Below are 19338 nucleotides of genomic sequence, written 5' to 3' on the forward strand. Positions count from 1 at the left end.
TCTTTTCTGCTTCTCAGGAGAGCCTGATCTGTTAGTTTGGTCTGTTACATGTTTCCAGGTGTGATTCTTTGGGTCTAAGGGAGTCTCCCCTCTGTGTCCAATGAGGGAGCTTGTTGGACAGTGGAGGAAACCTGATCAGTAGCACACCAGGGTTTATGGCTTTCCCATTGGGAGGGCAAGGCCGCAATGCATCCTGGGATGGGCAATAAATCTGGAGGAAGCATGTGACAGGGTGTCTTTTAGCCGGGGCAAAGTCCCAGGAGGAGGTGGATGGCTGTCTCTCCTTCTGCAAGTGTCAGGAAGGTGGTTCAGGCAGTCGGCCTAGTGACCCAGGTGTGGAGCTGAGCTGAAGAGAATCCAGAGTGCTGAGAGTGGAGCTGCTGGCAGAATCATCTTGGGAAAACTAGTATCGTGAGTACCAGGAGATATGCCTAAGGGTCTGCCTAGGAGAGGGGACCACTCCAGAGAAGTTAGGGGATCAAGAAACTATCTCATACAAGGAAGTTTAACAGTAAAGGGGGTGCCGTGTAGTTGACCCTGAAGATTAGGAACAAAGGGGCTGCCAGGAAGGGCCCTGAAGTTGTTCTGCAGCACAGTATATTTTCCATCATGATAAGGTTTACCTCAGGATACAGTTTACATCAGAAAGCTCATTCAAATATACTTCACAGCTAAGGGCAAAGTGAAACAGCGGCCTAGCCACGACTAACGTTACTCAGCATTACTCAGCATTTTCAAGTCGTCCCAGCCTATTGTGCATAGTGTATAAAGTTGGAGTCCCACTCATTCTCTTCTCCTATCCAAGTTCTAAATAAAAACACAAAAACCAAGGCTGTCGAACTGTTTCCTGACTGAGCTAAAGCACTTGGGAAAAATGTCAAACTATCATGTTGTTGCTAATGGTAACCCAGGGGAACCCATAACCAGCAGCTCCCAAGGGTGTAGTGCTACATGTATAAGGCACTGGTCTCATGTCAGCAGTCAGCTTTGCACATTGTGATGTATTAATTGTATACATATTTTTCAAGACAAACAAGAAGTTTCACAGCCCATCTGTAAGAAAATGCCCAGGTCTCCAAAGCATTTAATAGCCACAAAGCCAGTGGACGATTAACCTGTTTTTTTTTTCTGTTTGTATCTTTATACCTTATCTTGATATATCTGTATTTAGGCATATCTACAAGGCAAATTCTCTGATTTTGGCCCTGAGGAAAGACAATGAAGATGATCTCCACACACAAGAGTTATCAAGATCACCCTCAGGTGCAGACCAGTTGTCCTGGCCAAACCTGTTGTGGGTGTGGTCTCTCCTCTCTATAAGTATGCAGCAGGAATCTGGGATCATACACAGTCTACAGAGCAACACCAACTCTCTATAGCGGTGACCAAGACACGAGACTACAACATGAAAACCACATTGTTCCTTGCTGTGATCGCCACCAGTCTCTTGATGTTTCAGCTCATCTCTGCAGCTCCAGGAGGTCAGTTTTCACAACATAGTAATGCTTATATATACACATAGGGGTGCCTTGCAGTATGGTTTTACAAATATCTGGAAATGAATGCGACAAACAGTATTTTTTTCCTTAATTTTGATTGTAGAAGAGTTAGAACCCCTATTATGTTTGAATTTGTCCAGGCTGTAGTTTCACCCTCACATTTAACCTTGTGACCATTATCACCAAGAATGAAAGTGAGATAAAAATTCACCAATTCTTGAATTGAGGTAAAATCCTACAGTATCCATGTATGTATTGTCCTCATTTTGTGTGCGGGGGGTATAATATAATTTTTTATTTATATCCACCCCCCCCCTCTTTCTCATGAACTTTCTGTTCATGAATAGGTATTTGTTACACCTACAGATAGATTTCCATCATTGGTCTGAAACTTTGTTCTACTGCTCATAACTGCATAGAAACTTGTGACAACATGAAATATCAATGATACATTAAAGAGGAGAGAAGGCAAAAAAGACCACTCTGTTTTTTTTTTCTTTCTTTTAAACATTCACTTATCGATAAAACTATCCTTCCTAAAGTTATTCTTAAAATTTCCCCCTGCTAGTTTAAGGTATGGACTTGTTTTTTTGATTGCAGCCTCATAATAATAATAATAAATATATCGCAATTAATAATGTCTGTCATTATATGAAAAATATGGAAAAAAACTCTAAATTTCAGCATTTCAGGGACACAGCTGGTGTTTGCAATGGTGGGTGGGTTAAAAGGTAGGTGTAAGTAGAAGTAGTAACCGCGCTAGTGGAAATAAGGATGACAATCCAAACTCCCTTAATGTATTGCGCTTACCAGAAACACGTGGTAAATGAAGTTGGGTTCAAATCAGGCTCTCGACAACTGGATTGTGGATATCAGTGATTAAAACTCCTGGAGATAAATAACGTGGAATCATAAAAGAAAAAAGAGGAAGAACGCCATAGCATAAAACCCCACAAAAAACTTTTGATGGTGTAAATGTGGCTTCAAACACCAAAACGTGCATAAAAAGATCTATGGGTGTGACCAGAAAGAAGAATGTATATACACCACCAGTATAGAAGCTGCTTACCAGATTTATAGATCAAATATACAGGAGTGTAGATGTAATATAGAAGCACTCTAAAACCTCCAAATACTCTTTACCAGAGGGAGAGCAGGCCTATGCAGCAAACAGACAGGCAAAATAATCCTCCACTTGAAGTAAGTTAACTGTTAGATTGCATAAGGTACTATGTACTTTTTTGTGCGATGTATGTACAACTATGTTTAACAGTATTGGGTGCGGGCTAAAAGCCCCTGTGTGTGGTTGCCTGATATCTGTATTTCTATTTTTGACCATATGCTGAATATATTTGTACATGTGAATAACTTGCTTTAATAAAAATGTATTGAAAGTAAAATAATCCTCCACCAGTAGGAGAGCCCCTTACCACACTGAAAAGGGACACTAGTGTGGTAGCAAGGAATGTAGATGGTTAACTCCGACAGGCAGGACCAATCCACCACCACCGATAAATGCGTCCCTTACCAGACTATGATGATAGTACACATTGGATATCCAGGAGTCAAATGGATGATGGATGCTCCCACAAGGATAATCAGGAAAAAGAGCCCCCAATGTTCAAAGACATCAAAGGGAAAGAGGCGCCATAGTGTAAAAACGTACCAAAAATGTTATTCATAAAAGGTTAACAAATCGCATGTAGACAGAGGAATTCGTCCTCATCCGCACCGTTCGGACACCGTTCGGACACCGTTCGGACACCGTTCGGACACTCAGGAAATGGCGTCAGCACGCCGTGACCTTACGCCGTTTCGTCACAGATGACGCCATTTCCTGAGTGTCCGAGCAGTGCGAATGTGCGCAGCCGTCCGGCCGGCGGCTGATACACGTGAATTCCTTGGTCTACATGCGATTTTTCCCTTTCCATTTGACTCCTGGATATCCAATGTGTACTATCATCATAGTCTGGTAAGGGACGCATTTATCGGTGGTGGTGGATTGGTTCTGCCTGTCGGAGTTAACCATCTACATTCCTTGCTACCACACTAGTGTCCCTTTTCAGTTTGGTAAGGGGCTCTCCTACTGGTGGAGGATTATTTTGCCTGTCTGTTTGCTGCATAGGCCTGCTCTCCCTCTGGTAAAGAGTATTTGGAGGTTTTAGAGTGCTTCTATATTACATCTACACTCCTGTATATTTGATCTATAAATCTGTCAAGCAGCTTCTATACTGGTGGTGTATATACATTCTTCTTTCTGGTCAAACCCATAGATCTTTTTATGCATATTTTGGTGTTTGAAGTCACATTTACACCATCAAAAGTTTTTTTGAGGGGTTTTATGCTATGGCGTTCTTCCTCTTTTTTCTTTTATGATTCCACGTTATTTATCTCTGGGAGTTTTAATCACTGATATCCACAATCAAGTTGTCGAGAGCCTGATTTGAACCCAACTTCATTTACCACGTGTTTCTGGTAAGCGCAATACATTAAGGGAGTTTGGATTGTCATCCTTATCTCGACTCATCTTATTTCACATCAATTTGGACTTTTATGAATTAGAGACTATTTTTTGATCACTATCTATACCTATCAGTTGGTATATGGACCTTTATTCAATGTTTGATTAGCGCATCTTATTTTTATTTTTTTATTTTTAAAAGGTAGGTGTGTCCAAATTAAATGGAATGTTGGGTGTGGCTTGAAGGAGTATTCCCCTTGGGGAAATTCCTTGGCATCAATTGGAGGAATAGTGTCCCAGCATTGTTTGTCAGTGGTGAATATTATATTTTACATATAAAATTTAGCTTAGATCACACAACAGATCTGCAGAAAACTGGACAGTTGGAGGTATGAGCTCAGGGCTTCTGTCTCATGGTATACCCAGCCCTGTTTACTCTTTCTGTAAGGATCCAACAGTTTTGTTTATCATTAGGGTTGAGCGAACACCTAGATGTCCGTGTTCGACGGGTTCGGCCGAACTTTAAAAAAAAGTCCGGGTCCGTGTCCCGGACTTTTACCGAACTTTTCCCGGACACCGAACCCCATTGAAGTCAATGGGGACCCGAACTTTAAGGCACTAAAATGGCTCTAAAACACCAAAGGAAAGGGCTAGAGTGCTGCAAATGGCAGCAAAACGTAATTAAGAGCATGGCAAGTGCTCTGCAAACAAATGTGGATAGGGAAATAACTTAAAACAACAAAAAAAAAACAGAAAAATAAAACAATGTTCTTCTTCATCTCTGAAGGACGAGGCCCATATGGAGTAGGAGGGAGGTTGAGGTGGTGGTGGATGTGGCGGTGACATAGGCGTGCGCACAGGGTGTGCTGGGTGTGCCTGGGCACACCCTAATCACCTAGGGCACATAGCATTGCCAGTGAGGAGATGGGAAAGATCTCCCTGGGACCTGCTCTGCTCTATTTCTCCTTGCCTACAGGTACATGGCCCCGATACATTACTCTCCCTGCTGGCAAACACATGCATGTGTATTTCAACTTTGGGGTGCACACCTTAATGCAATAGGCTGCGCACACCTATGGGCGGTGTAGGTGGAAGCGGCGGTGGAGGAGGACCAGGGCCGGATTAACAGCATCATGGGCTTGGTGCTGAGGATTTTGAAGGGCCTTAAGGGCCGTGCCTTGCCATGCACCCAGAGGAGGAAGGGTGCAGCCATGCATGCCTAATTCAACATGGGATGCTGTCTCTGAAGCCCATAAACACATCCATGCATCGCCAACTGTCCCTCCTTGTCCGGCCTTCACGCTGTGTGGGGAGGTTCTGAGGGTGCTGCCTGGGGAAGCGAGCATAGAAGCCAGACTTCTGTGTTTACAAGTGACAGAAGAGCGGTAACAGTGAATATGGCCAACCCGGGGCCTATATAAAAGGTAGGGGCCTGGAGCTGCAGCTCCAATAGCCCCTACATTAATCTGGCCCTGAGGAGGAGGACGAGGTAGCCAACACTGCTTCTTTTCAAAAATTTTAAATGAGGGTACACCCCAAAAGAGTGAGAAAGAGCAAAAATGGAACAATGGGTGGGTAAGGTCGGTATCCATTGCTATTCTGCATAAGGTACGGAAAAGTCCCGTGGGATCCATGCCTGGTTCATTTTAATGAACGTGAGCTTGTCCACATTGTCTCTGGACAGGCGGCTGCGCTTGTCTGTTATAACGCCCCCAGCCGTGCTAAATACCCGTTCAGATAATACACTGGCTGCAGGGCACGCCAGCACCTCCAAGGCGTAAAGGGCAAGCTCAGGCCATGTGCCCAATTTGGAGACCCAGAAGTTGAAGGGGGCAGACCCGTCATTCACTACATGTAGGCGTGTGCACACATACTGCTCCACCATGTTGGTAAAATGCTGCCTCCTGCTAAGACGTTCCATCTGAGCTGCTGGTGCTGCTGTTTGTTGTGGCGTGCTGACAAAGCTTTTCCACATTTCGGCCATGCTAACCCTGCCTTCTGAGGTGCTGGCGGTGCCCTGGTTGCGTTGGCGACCTCCTCCTCCTCCTCCTCTGCCTTGTGCTTCCACTGTGGCCCCGCTGTCAGATGGGAATGCCAGCAGCATGGCGTCTACCAGCGTGCGCTTGTACTCGCGCATCTTGCGATCGCGCTCCAGTGAGTGAATTAAGGACGGTACGTTGTCCTTGTAACGGGGATCCAGCAGCGTGGCCACCCAGTAATCAGCACAAGTTAGAATGTGGGCAACTCGGCGGTCGTTGTGGAGACACTGCAGCATGTAATCGCTCATGTGTGCCAGGCTGCCCAGAGGCGACGAAAGGCTGTCCTCTGTGGGAGGTGTATCGTCCGTGTCCTCTGTATCCCCCCAGCCACGCACCAGTGATGGCCATGAGCTGGCCTGGGTGCCACCCTGCTGTGAACATGGTTCCATCTCCTCCTCCAGCTCCTCCTCCTCCTCATCCTCCTCATCCTCCAGAACTGTGCCCCTGCTGGACAATTGCGTCCCTGGCGTTTGCGTGTGCAGGAACCCACCCTCGGAGCCCCTTGCGAATGACTGCCCTGAAAGCCTTGGAAATGTTACCTCTTCATCCTCCTCCTCCTCCTCATCCTGTGCCACATCCTCTTCCATCATCGCCCGAATTGTTTTTTCAAGGAGGCATAGAAGTGGGATAGTTAAGCTGAGAACGGCGTCATTGCCACTGGCCATGTTGGTGGAGTACTCAAAACAGCGCAACAAGGCACACAGGTCTCGCATGGAGGCCCAGTTATTGGTGGTGAAGTGGTGCTGTTCCGCAGAGCGACTCACGCGTGCGTGCTGCAGCTGAAACTCCACTATGGCCTGCTGCTGCTCGCACAGTCTTTCCAGCATGTGCAAGGTGGAGTTCCACCTTGTGGGCACGTCACATATGAGGCGGTGAGCGGGAAGGCCGAAGTTACGCTGCAGCGCTGCCAGGCGAGCAGCAGCAGGGTGAGAACGCCGAAAGTGCGCACAAACGGCCCGCACTTTCTGCAGCAGCTCTGACATATCGGGGTAGTTTTTAAGGAACCTCTGCACCACCAAATTCAGCACATGCGCCAGGCAAGGGATGTGCGTCAAACCGGCTAGGCCCAGAGCTGCTATGAGATTTCGCCCGTTATCACACACCACCAGGCCGGGCTTGAGGCTCGCTGGCAGCAACCACTCATTTGTCTACTGTTCCATGCTCCTCCACAACTCCTGCGCGGTGTGTGGTTTGTCCCCCAAACAGGCAAGTTGTAAAACTGCCTGCTGTCGTTTACCCCTGGCCGTGCTGAAGTTGGTGGTGAAGGTGTTACGCTGTCCGGATGAGGAGGCGGTAGAGGATGAGGAAGCGGAGTAGGAGGAGTTACGAACAGGAGGCAAACTGAAGCGCCCTGCAATCCTCGGTGGTGGAAGGACATGCGCCAAATTGCTATCCGCCTCAGGCCCATCCGCCACTGCATTTACCCAGTGTGCCGTTAGGGAGATATAACGCCCCTGACCGTGCTTACTGGTCCACGTATCCGTAGTTAGGTGGACCTTGGCACAGATGGCATTGCGCAGTGCACACCTGATATTTTCCCCCACTTGGTTGTGCAGGGAAGGGATGGCTTGCCTGGAAAAGTAGTGGCGGCTGGGCACGACGTACTGTGGGACAGCCACCGACATAAGGTTTTTAAAACTGTGCGTCTCCACCAGACGGAATGACAGCATTTCAAAGGCCAATAATTTTGAAATGCTGGCATTCAGGGCCAGGGATCGCGGGTGGGTAGGGGGGTACTTCCTCTTCCTCTCAAGTGTTTGGGAGATGGAAAGCTGAACGCTTCCACGGGACATTGTGGAGATGGTTGTTGGTGACCCAGGTGGTGGTGTTGCTGACAGATCGTCTGTTTGCGGGGTGGCAGGTGCCGGTATCACTACAGATGTGGCTGGAGCGGCCGAGACTGCAGCAGAAGAGGAAGCAGGATGAGCCAGAGACGTTTCTTGGTTTTGAAGGTGTCTACTCCACTGCAGCTCGTGCTTTGCACTTAGATGCCTGATCATGCAGGTTGTGCTCAGGTTGAGAAGGTTCATGCCTCGCTTCAAGCTCTGATTGCACAGGGTGCAAACCACTCGTGTCCTGTCATCAGCACATTTTCTAAAGAACTTCCACGCTAGAGAACTCCTTTGAGCTGACTTTGGTGCGCTCGTTCCCTTGCTGCATTGGGCAGTAGCGGGCGTAGTGTCTAGGGCACGGCCGCTCCGCTTCTGCACCCTGCTCCCTCTTCTGCTGTGCTGGTGGCTCTGTGCGACCACCGCCTCTTCCTCCAAACTACTCAGGTCACCTGCATGACGTTCATTCCATGTGGGGTCGAGGACCTCATCGTCCTCCACATCATCTTCCACCCAGTCTTCACCCCTGCCCTCCTTGTCGGTCTCCACAATGCTGAACGCCGCAGCAGTTGGCACCTGCGTTTCGTCATCATCGGAGACGTGCTGCGATGATCCTTGCATGTACTCATCTTGAGAAATAAGTGGTTGGGCATCGCTGCACTCAATCTCTTCCACTTCTGGGGCAGGGCTAGGTGGATGGCCCTGGGAAACCCTGCTGACAGAGTCCTCAAAAAGAATAAGAGACTGCTGTATGGCTTGGGGCTCAGACTGCTGGCCTGATTTGCAAGGGGGTGAGGTGAAAGACGGTTGGACATTGGCTGCAGGTGCCAACTCTGGCCTTTCTGCAGTAGACTGGGTGGGAGACAATGTGAAGGAACTGGAGGCACTGTCAGCAGCAAACCAATCTACTATCGCCTCAACTTGTTCTGGCCTCATCACTTCTAGGGGCGTTTGATGCCCTACCAAATACTGATGCAGGTTCTGTCGCCTACTCACACTTGAGGAAGGTGTTTCACTTGTGCGTGTAGCTGGCACAGATCGACCATGTCCTCTCCTTGCAACAGGAGCTCTACCAGCAGCACCACGACCCAGGCCACGGCCCTTATTTGACGGTCTCCTCATATTTCTGTAATTTAAGATCTTGCCCTAGAAAGGTTTTTATTGAATAGCGGAATAGAAAATATGATCCAAAAAAAGTGTATGTATATCACACGTACACAACCACACTAGGCCCCAATTACTATTGTTTGTACCCCTAAAAGGCTAGATGAGGAGTAGGGGGAGTATGGAACAGGCAGCACCCTCAAACCTTCAGAAGTATGAGATGAACCCCAACAACTTGGAAAGGTGGATCTCTCTCACACGTACCGACACAGACTATCCCGCAATTCAATTGATCCTCAAAGGTTTTTATTGAATAGCGGAATAGGAAATATGATCAAAAAAAGTGTATGTATCTCGCACGTACACAACCACACTAGGCCCCAATTACTATTGTTTGTACCCCTAAAAGGCTAGATGAGGAGTAGGGGGAGTATGGAACAGGCAGCACCCTCAAACCTTCAGAAGTATGAGATGAACCCCAACAACTTGGAAAGGTGGATCTCTCTCACACGTACCGACACAGACTATCCCGCAATTCAATTGATCCTCAAAGGTTTTTGATTAAATAGCGGAATAGAAAATATGATCCCAAAAAAGTGTATGTATATCACACGTACACAACCACACTAGGCCCCAATTACTATTGTTTGTACCCCTAAAAGGCTAGGAGTAGGGGGAGTATGGAACAGGCAGCACCCTCAAACCTTCAGAAGTATGAGATGAACCCCAACAACTTGGAAAGGTGGATCTCTCTCACACGTACCAACACAGACTATCCCCCAATTTAACTGATCCCCAAAGGTTTTTGATTAAATAGCGGAATAGAAAATATGATCCCAAAAAAGTGTATGTATATCACACGTACACAACCACACTAGGCCCCAATTACTATTGTTTGTACCCCTAAAAGGCTAGGAGTAGGGGGAGTATGGAACAGGCAGCACCCTCAAACCTTCAGAAGTATGAGATGAACCCCAACAACTTGGAAAGGTGGATCTCTCTCACACGTACCAACACAGACTATCCCCCAATTTAACTGATCCCCAAAGGTTTTTGATTAAATAGCGGAATAGAAAATATGATCCCAAAAAAGTGTATGTATATCACACGTACACAACCACACTAGGCCCCAATTACTATTGTTTGTACCCCTAAAAGGCTAGGAGTAGGGGGAGTATGGAACAGGCAGCACCCTCAAACCTTCAGAAGTATGAGATGAACCCCAACAACTTGGAAAGGTGGATCTCTCTCACACGTACCAACACAGACTATCCCCCAATTTAACTGATCCCCAAAGGTTTTTGATTAAATAGCGGAATAGAAAATATGATCCCAAAAAAGTGTATGTATATCACACGTACACAACCACACTAGGCCCCAATTACTATTGTTTGTACCCCTAAAAGGCTAGGAGTAGGGGGAGTATGGAACAGGCAGCACCCTCAAACCTTCAGAAGTATGAGATGAACCCCAACAACTTGGAAAGGTGGATCTCTCTCACACGTACCAACACAGACTATCCCCCAATTTAACTGATCCCCAAAGGTTTTTGATTAAATAGCGGAATAGAAAATATGATCCCAAAAAAGTGTATGTATATCACACGTACACAACCACACTAGGCCCCAATTACTATTGTTTGTACCCCTAAAAGGCTAGGAGTAGGGGGAGTATGGAACAGGCAGCACCCTCAAACCTTCAGAAGTATGAGATGAACCCCAACAACTTGGAAAGGTGGATCTCTCTCACACGTACCAACACAGACTATCCCCCAATTTAACTGATCCCCAAAGGTTTTTGATTAAATAGCGGAATAAAAAATATGATCCCAAAAAAGTGTATGTATATCACACGTACACAACCACACTAGGCCCCAATTACTATTGTTTGTACCCCTAAAAGGCTAGGAGTAGGGGGAGTATGGAACAGGCAGCACCCTCAAACCTTCAGAAGTATGAGATGAACCCCAACAACTTGGAAAGGTGGATCTCTCTCACACGTACCAACACAGACTATCCCCCAATTTAACTGATCCCCAAAGGTTTTTGATTAAATAGCGGAATAGAAAATATGATCCCAAAAAAGTGTATGTATATCACACGTACACAACCACACTAGGCCCCAATTACTATTGTTTGTACCCCTAAAAGGCTAGGAGTAGGGGGAGTATGGAACAGGCAGCACCCTCAAACCTTCAGAAGTATGAGATGAACCCCAACAACTTGGAAAGGTGGATCTCTCTCACACGTACCAACACAGACTATCCCCCAATTTAACTGATCCCCAAAGGTTTTTGATTAAATAGCGGAATAGAAAATATGATCCCAAAAAAGTGTATGTATATCACACGTACACAACCACACTAGGCCCCAATTACTATTGTTTGTACCCCTAAAAGGCTAGGAGTAGGGGGAGTATGGAACAGGCAGCACCCTCAAACCTTCAGAAGTATGAGATGAACCCCAACAACTTGGAAAGGTGGATCTCTCTCACACGTACCAACACAGACTATCCCCCAATTTAACTGATCCCCAAAGGTTTTTGATTAAATAGCGGAATAGAAAATATGATCCCAAAAAAGTGTATGTATATCACACGTACACAACCACACTAGGCCCCAATTACTATTGTTTGTACCCCTAAAAGGCTAGGAGTAGGGGGAGTATGGAACAGGCAGCACCCTCAAACCTTCAGAAGTATGAGATGAACCCCAACAACTTGGAAAGGTGGATCTCTCTCACACGTACCAACACAGACTATCCCCCAATTTAACTGATCCCCAAAGGTTTTTGATTAAATAGCGGAATAGAAAATATGATCCCAAAAAAGTGTATGTATATCACACGTACACAACCACACTAGGCCCCAATTACTATTGTTTGTACCCCTAAAAGGCTAGGAGTAGGGGGAGTATGGAACAGGCAGCACCCTCAAACCTTCAGAAGTATGAGATGAACCCCAACAACTTGGAAAGGTGGATCTCTCTCACACGTACCAACACAGACTATCCCCCAATTTAACTGATCCCCAAAGGTTTTTGATTAAATAGCGGAATAGAAAATATGATCCCAAAAAAGTGTATGTATATCACACGTACACAACCACACTAGGCCCCAATTACTATTGTTTGTACCCCTAAAAGGCTAGGAGTAGGGGGAGTATGGAACAGGCAGCACCCTCAAACCTTCAGAAGTATGAGATGAACCCCAACAACTTGGAAAGGTGGATCTCTCTCACACGTACCAACACAGACTATCCCCCAATTTAACTGATCCCCAAAGGTTTTTGATTAAATAGCGGAATAGAAAATATGATCCCAAAAAAGTGTATGTATATCACACGTACACAACCACACTAGGCCCCAATTACTATTGTTTGTACCCCTAAAAGGCTAGGAGTAGGGGGAGTATGGAACAGGCAGCACCCTCAAACCTTCAGAAGTATGAGATGAACCCCAACAACTTGGAAAGGTGGATCTCTCTCACACGTACCAACACAGACTATCCCCCAATTTAACTGATCCCCAAAGGTTTTTGATTAAATAGCGGAATAGAAAATATGATCCCAAAAAAGTGTATGTATATCACACGTACACAACCACACTAGGCCCCAATTACTATTGTTTGTACCCCTAAAAGGCTAGGAGTAGGGGGAGTATGGAACAGGCAGCACCCTCAAACCTTCAGAAGTATGAGATGAACCCCAACAACTTGGAAAGGTGGATCTCTCTCACACGTACCAACACAGACTATCCCCCAATTTAACTGATCCCCAAAGGTTTTTGATTAAATAGCGGAATAGAAAATATGATCCCAAAAAAGTGTATGTATATCACACGTACACAACCACACTAGGCCCCAATTACTATTGTTTGTACCCCTAAAAGGCTAGGAGTAGGGGGAGTATGGAACAGGCAGCACCCTCAAACCTTCAGAAGTATGAGATGAACCCCAACAACTTGGAAAGGTGGATCTCTCTCACACGTACCAACACAGACTATCCCCCAATTTAACTGATCCCCAAAGGTTTTTGATTAAATAGCGGAATAGAAAATATGATCCCAAAAAAGTGTATGTATATCACACGTACACAACCACACTAGGCCCCAATTACTATTGTTTGTACCCCTAAAAGGCTAGGAGTAGGGGGAGTATGGAACAGGCAGCACCCTCAAACCTTCAGAAGTATGAGATGAACCCCAACAACTTGGAAAGGTGGATCTCTCTCACACGTACCAACACAGACTATCCCCCAATTTAACTGATCCCCAAAGGTTTTTGATTAAATAGCGGAATAGAAAATATGATCCCAAAAAAGTGTATGTATATCACACGTACACAACCACACTAGGCCCCAATTACTATTGTTTGTACCCCTAAAAGGCTAGGAGTAGGGGGAGTATGGAACAGGCAGCACCCTCAAACCTTCAGAAGTATGAGATGAACCCCAACAACTTGGAAAGGTGGATCTCTCTCACACGTACCAACACAGACTATCCCCCAATTTAACTGATCCCCAAAGGTTTTTGATTAAATAGCGGAATAGAAAATATGATCCCAAAAAAGTGTATGTATATCACACGTACACAACCACACTAGGCCCCAATTACTATTGTTTGTACCCCTAAAAGGCTAGGAGTAGGGGGAGTATGGAACAGGCAGCACCCTCAAACCTTCAGAAGTATGAGATGAACCCCAACAACTTGGAAAGGTGGATCTCTCTCACACGTACCAACACAGACTATCCCCCAATTTAACTGATCCCCAAAGGTTTTTGATTAAATAGCGGAATAGAAAATATGATCCCAAAAAAGTGTATGTATATCACACGTACACAACCACACTAGGCCCCAATTACTATTGTTTGTACCCCTAAAAGGCTAGGAGTAGGGGGAGTATGGAACAGGCAGCACCCTCAAACCTTCAGAAGTATGAGATGAACCCCAACAACTTGGAAAGGTGGATCTCTCTCACACGTACCAACACAGACTATCCCCCAATTTAACTGATCCCCAAAGGTTTTTGATTAAATAGCGGAATAGAAAATATGATCCCAAAAAAGTGTATGTATATCACACGTACACAACCACACTAGGCCCCAATTACTATTGTTTGTACCCCTAAAAGGCTAGGAGTAGGGGGAGTATGGAACAGGCAGCACCCTCAAACCTTCAGAAGTATGAGATGAACCCCAACAACTTGGAAAGGTGGATCTCTCTCACACGTACCAACACAGACTATCCCCCAATTTAACTGATCCCCAAAGGTTTTTGATTAAATAGCGGAATAGAAAATATGATCCCAAAAAAGTGTATGTATATCACACGTACACAACCACACTAGGCCCCAATTACTATTGTTTGTACCCCTAAAAGGCTAGGAGTAGGGGGAGTATGGAACAGGCAGCACCCTCAAACCTTCAGAAGTATGAGATGAACCCCAACAACTTGGAAAGGTGGATCTCTCTCACACGTACCAACACAGACTATCCCCCAATTTAACTGATCCCCAAAGGTTTTTGATTAAATAGCGGAATAGAAAATATGATCCCAAAAAAGTGTATGTATATCACACGTACACAACCACACTAGGCCCCAATTACTATTGTTTGTACCCCTAAAAGGCTAGGAGTAGGGGGAGTATGGAACAGGCAGCACCCTCAAACCTTCAGAAGTATGAGATGAACCCCAACAACTTGGAAAGGTGGATCTCTCTCACACGTACCAACACAGACTATCCCCCAATTTAACTGATCCCCAAAGGTTTTTGATTAAATAGCGGAATAGAAAATATGATCCCAAAAAAGTGTATGTATATCACACGTACACAACCACACTAGGCCCCAATTACTATTGTTTGTACCCCTAAAAGGCTAGGAGTAGGGGGAGTATGGAACAGGCAGCACCCTCAAACCTTCAGAAGTATGAGATGAACCCCAACAACTTGGAAAGGTGGATCTCTCTCACACGTACCAACACAGACTATCCCCCAATTTAACTGATCCCCAAAGGTTTTTGATTAAATAGCGGAATAGAAAATATGATCCCAAAAAAGTGTATGTATATCACACGTACACAACCACACTAGGCCCCAATTACTATTGTTTGTACCCCTAAAAGGCTAGGAGTAGGGGGAGTATGGAACAGGCAGCACCCTCAAACCTTCAGAAGTATGAGATGAACCCCAACAACTTGGAAAGGTGGATCTCTCTCACACGTACCAACACAGACTATCCCCCAATTTAACTGATCCCCAAAGGTTTTTGATTAAATAGCGGAATAGAAAATATGATCCCAAAAAAGTGTATGTATATCACACGTACACAACCACACTAGGCCCCAATTACTATTGTTTGTACCCCTAAAAGGCTAGGAGTAGGGGGAGTATGGAACAGGCAGCACCCTCAAACCTTCAGAAGTATGAGATGAACCCCAACAACTTGGAAAGGTGGATCTCTCTCACACGTACCAACACAGACTATCCCCCAATTTAACTGATCCCCAAAGGTTTTTGATTAAATAGCGGAATAGAAAATATGATCCCAAAAAAGTGTATGTATATCACACGTACACAACCACACTAGGCCCCAATTACTATTGTTTGTACCCCTAAAAGGCTAGGAGTAGGGGGAGTATGGAACAGGCAGCACCCTCAAACCTTCAGAAGTATGAGATGAACCCCAACAACTTGGAAAGGTGGATCTCTCTCACACGTACCAACACAGACTATCCCCCAATTTAACTGATCCCCAAAGGTTTTTGATTAAATAGCGGAATAGAAAATATGATCCCAAAAAAGTGTATGTATATCACACGTACACAACCACACTAGGCCCCAATTACTATTGTTTGTACCCCTAAAAGGCTAGGAGTAGGGGGAGTATGGAACAGGCAGCACCCTCAAACCTTCAGAAGTATGAGATGAACCCCAACAACTTGGAAAGGTGGATCTCTCTCACACGTACCAACACAGACTATCCCCCAATTTAACTGATCCCCAAAGGTTTTTGATTAAATAGCGGAATAGAAAATATGATCCCAAAAAAGTGTATGTATATCACACGTACACAACCACACTAGGCCCCAATTACTATTGTTTGTACCCCTAAAAGGCTAGGAGTAGGGGGAGTATGGAACAGGCAGCACCCTCAAACCTTCAGAAGTATGAGATGAACCCCAACAACTTGGAAAGGTGGATCTCTCTCACACGTACCAACACAGACTATCCCCCAATTTAACTGATCCCCAAAGGTTTTTGATTAAATAGCGGAATAGAAAATATGATCCCAAAAAAGTGTATGTATATCACACGTACACAACCACACTAGGCCCCAATTACTATTGTTTGTACCCCTAAAAGGCTAGGAGTAGGGGGAGTATGGAACAGGCAGCACCCTCAAACCTTCAGAAGTATGAGATGAACCCCAACAACTTGGAAAGGTGGATCTCTCTCACACGTACCAACACAGACTATCCCCCAATTTAACTGATCCCCAAAGGTTTTTGATTAAATAGCGGAATAGAAAATATGATCCCAAAAAAGTGTATGTATATCACACGTACACAACCACACTAGGCCCCAATTACTATTGTTTGTACCCCTAAAAGGCTAGGAGTAGGGGGAGTATGGAACAGGCAGCACCCTCAAACCTTCAGAAGTATGAGATGAACCCCAACAACTTGGAAAGGTGGATCTCTCTCACACGTACCAACACAGACTATCCCCCAATTTAACTGATCCCCAAAGGTTTTTGATTAAATAGCGGAATAGAAAATATGATCCCAAAAAAGTGTATGTATATCACACGTACACAACCACACTAGGCCCCAATTACTATTGTTTGTACCCCTAAAAGGCTAGGAGTAGGGGGAGTATGGAACAGGCAGCACCCTCAAACCTTCAGAAGTATGAGATGAACCCCAACAACTTGGAAAGGTGGATCTCTCTCACACGTACCAACACAGACTATCCCCCAATTTAACTGATCCCCAAAGGTTTTTGATTAAATAGCGGAATAGAAAATATGATCCCAAAAAAGTGTATGTATATCACACGTACACAACCACACTAGGCCCCAATTACTATTGTTTGTACCCCTAAAAGGCTAGATGAGGAGTAGGGGGAGTATGGAACAGGCAGCACCCTCAAACCTTCAGAAGTATGAGATTGTGTTCACTGTACCCCACAAAGATTGAGTTCACTGCACCCCACAATGATTGTGTTCACTGCACCCCACAAAGATTGTGTTCACTGCACCTCACAAAGATTGTGTTCACTGTACCCCCCAAAGATTGTGTTCACTGCACCCCACAAAGATTCTGTTCACTGTACCCCACAAAGATTGTGTTCACTGCACCCCAAAAAGATTGTGTTCACTGCACCCCAAAAAGGATGTTGTTCACTGCACCCCAAAAAGGATGTTGTTCACTCCACCCCAAAAAGATTGTGTTCACTGCACCCCACAAAGATTGTGTTCACTGCACCCCAAAAAGATTGTGTTCACTGCACCCCAAAAAGGATTTTGTTCACTGCACCCCAAAAAGGATGTTGTTCACTCCACCCCAAAAAGATTGTGTTCACTGCACCCCAAAAAGATTGTGTTCACTGCACCCCACAAAGGATTTTGTTCACTGCACCCCAAAAAGATTGTGTTCACTGCACCCCAAAAAGGATGTTGTTCACTGCACCCCAAAAAGGATTTTGTTCACTGCACCCCAAAAAGATTGTGTTCACTGCACCCCACAAAGGATTTTGTTCACTGCACCCCACAAAGATTGTGTTCACTGCACACCAAAAAGGATTGTGTTCACTGCACCCCAAAAAGATTTTGTTCACTGCACCCCAAAAAGATTGTGTTCACTGCAGCCCAAAAAGATTGTGTTCACTGCAGCCCAAAAAGATTGTGTTCACTGCAGCCCAAAAAGATTGTGTTCACTGCAGCCCAAAAAGATTGTGTTCACTGCAGCTCACACACAGAAAAATGGATGTGGATCACTGACACCTGCCTATCTCCAATCCCACACCACACAGCAATATCGATTGTAGTTTGTAGAACACAGTTTCCCTAAAATTCAGCAGACTCTGTCCCTAACAGGATTGAGAAGAGATCGTAGATCAGGATTGAGTGCAGACCCCACCCCCCACACAGCAATATCGATTGTAGTTTGTAGAAGACACTGACCCTATAATTCAGCAGACTCTATCCCTAAAATGCCTACAACTCGCCCTGCCTAAACACTCCGACCTGTCCCTCAATTCTATCCGGACACAAATGGTTTTTTCCTGCCTATCTTTCCCTAATCAGCAGCCAGCACGTTGATGTGTGCTCTGTCCCTGAATCTAAGCAGCATAATGACGCCGCTGCGGCTGCCTCGAACTTATAAAGACTTGGTCACATGCTTCAGACGGCCAATCACAGCTACTGAGACATTTGCAGGCATGGCTGGGATGGCTTAAGGCACACCAGTTAAACGATTGTTGATTGGCTGTTGAAAGCCCGCCATGAAAAGAGCGCCAAAGCATGCAAAACCCGGAAATAAAACGACCGAACACGGATTTTTACCCGAACATACAGTAAAGTGTCCGTGTCCGTGTTCGGGTACAAAAAATCCAATTATTCGGTACGAACACGAATAATACAGTCCGTGTTCGCTCAACACTATTTATCATCCATTATCTCTTTTTATTTTGTTGATATTTAGGTGTTTTTTTATTTTCCAGATCCAATCTGTAGCTTACCTGCAGAGGCGGGTCCGTGTAAGGGGCACATTCCTCGCTTTTTCTATAATAAAGAAATAAATAGATGCCAACAATTCACCTATGGCGGTTGTGCAGGAAATAAAAACAACTTCCCTAGTGCAGGACTCTGTAGCGAATTCTGCAGAAAAGGTAATTTTATTTTATTTATGTGCATTATCAATGAATTTTGCTCAATATTTATTTATTTCAAACCTAAAAAACTGTCTACCCCCCCCCCCCCCTCCCAAAAAAAAAAAAAAAAAACACATTGATGCACTAAGGGGTTTTTTTCTCCATAAAGGCCATGTCACTATTCTGGGATGAATGGAGTCTGTCTTTAGTGCTCCAGGTTGTATTATAATTATTTCAGGTCTTTAAATAGTGCCAATCATTTTAAACAGTGCTTTAAATATTGTACATTCACATCAGACCCTGCCCCAAAAGAGCTTACAATCTAGGGTCCTTTAGAGTCCATCTCACATGCATACCTAAATTAGATGGGAAACAATTGGCCAACCAGGAAATTCTAGTTGCCTGGCTGTCTGTGGTTGCAATACCATCTGACTTTTCAGACAGTCTATATGAGAAGAGCAAGAACAAGCAGAGATCAGTGATGACAGCTTACATCAGGGATCCTCAAACTACGGCCCTCCAGCTGTTGTGGAACTA

The 19338-nt window shown here is 45.2% G+C and overlaps 1 protein-coding gene and 1 long non-coding RNA gene across 2 annotated transcripts in view; both read left to right on the forward strand.

Moving 5' to 3' along the window:
- The window catches only part of LOC309555995 (carboxypeptidase inhibitor SmCI-like), a 232730-nt gene that overhangs the window by 75704 nt on the left and 137688 nt on the right, over positions 1–19338 (forward strand). The gene's annotated exons all lie outside the window — the stretch shown is intronic.
- Positions 1352–18819, forward strand: LOC309555998. The gene is made up of 2 exons (XR_014225294.1): positions 1352–1481; positions 18652–18819. It is a non-coding gene; the product is annotated as an uncharacterized lncRNA (long non-coding RNA).

The sequence above is a fragment of the Pelophylax lessonae genome, assembly GCF_965119305.1.
Source record: "Pelophylax lessonae genome assembly, chromosome: 5".
In the NCBI taxonomy this organism is placed as follows: domain Eukaryota; kingdom Metazoa; phylum Chordata; class Amphibia; order Anura; family Ranidae; genus Pelophylax; species Pelophylax lessonae.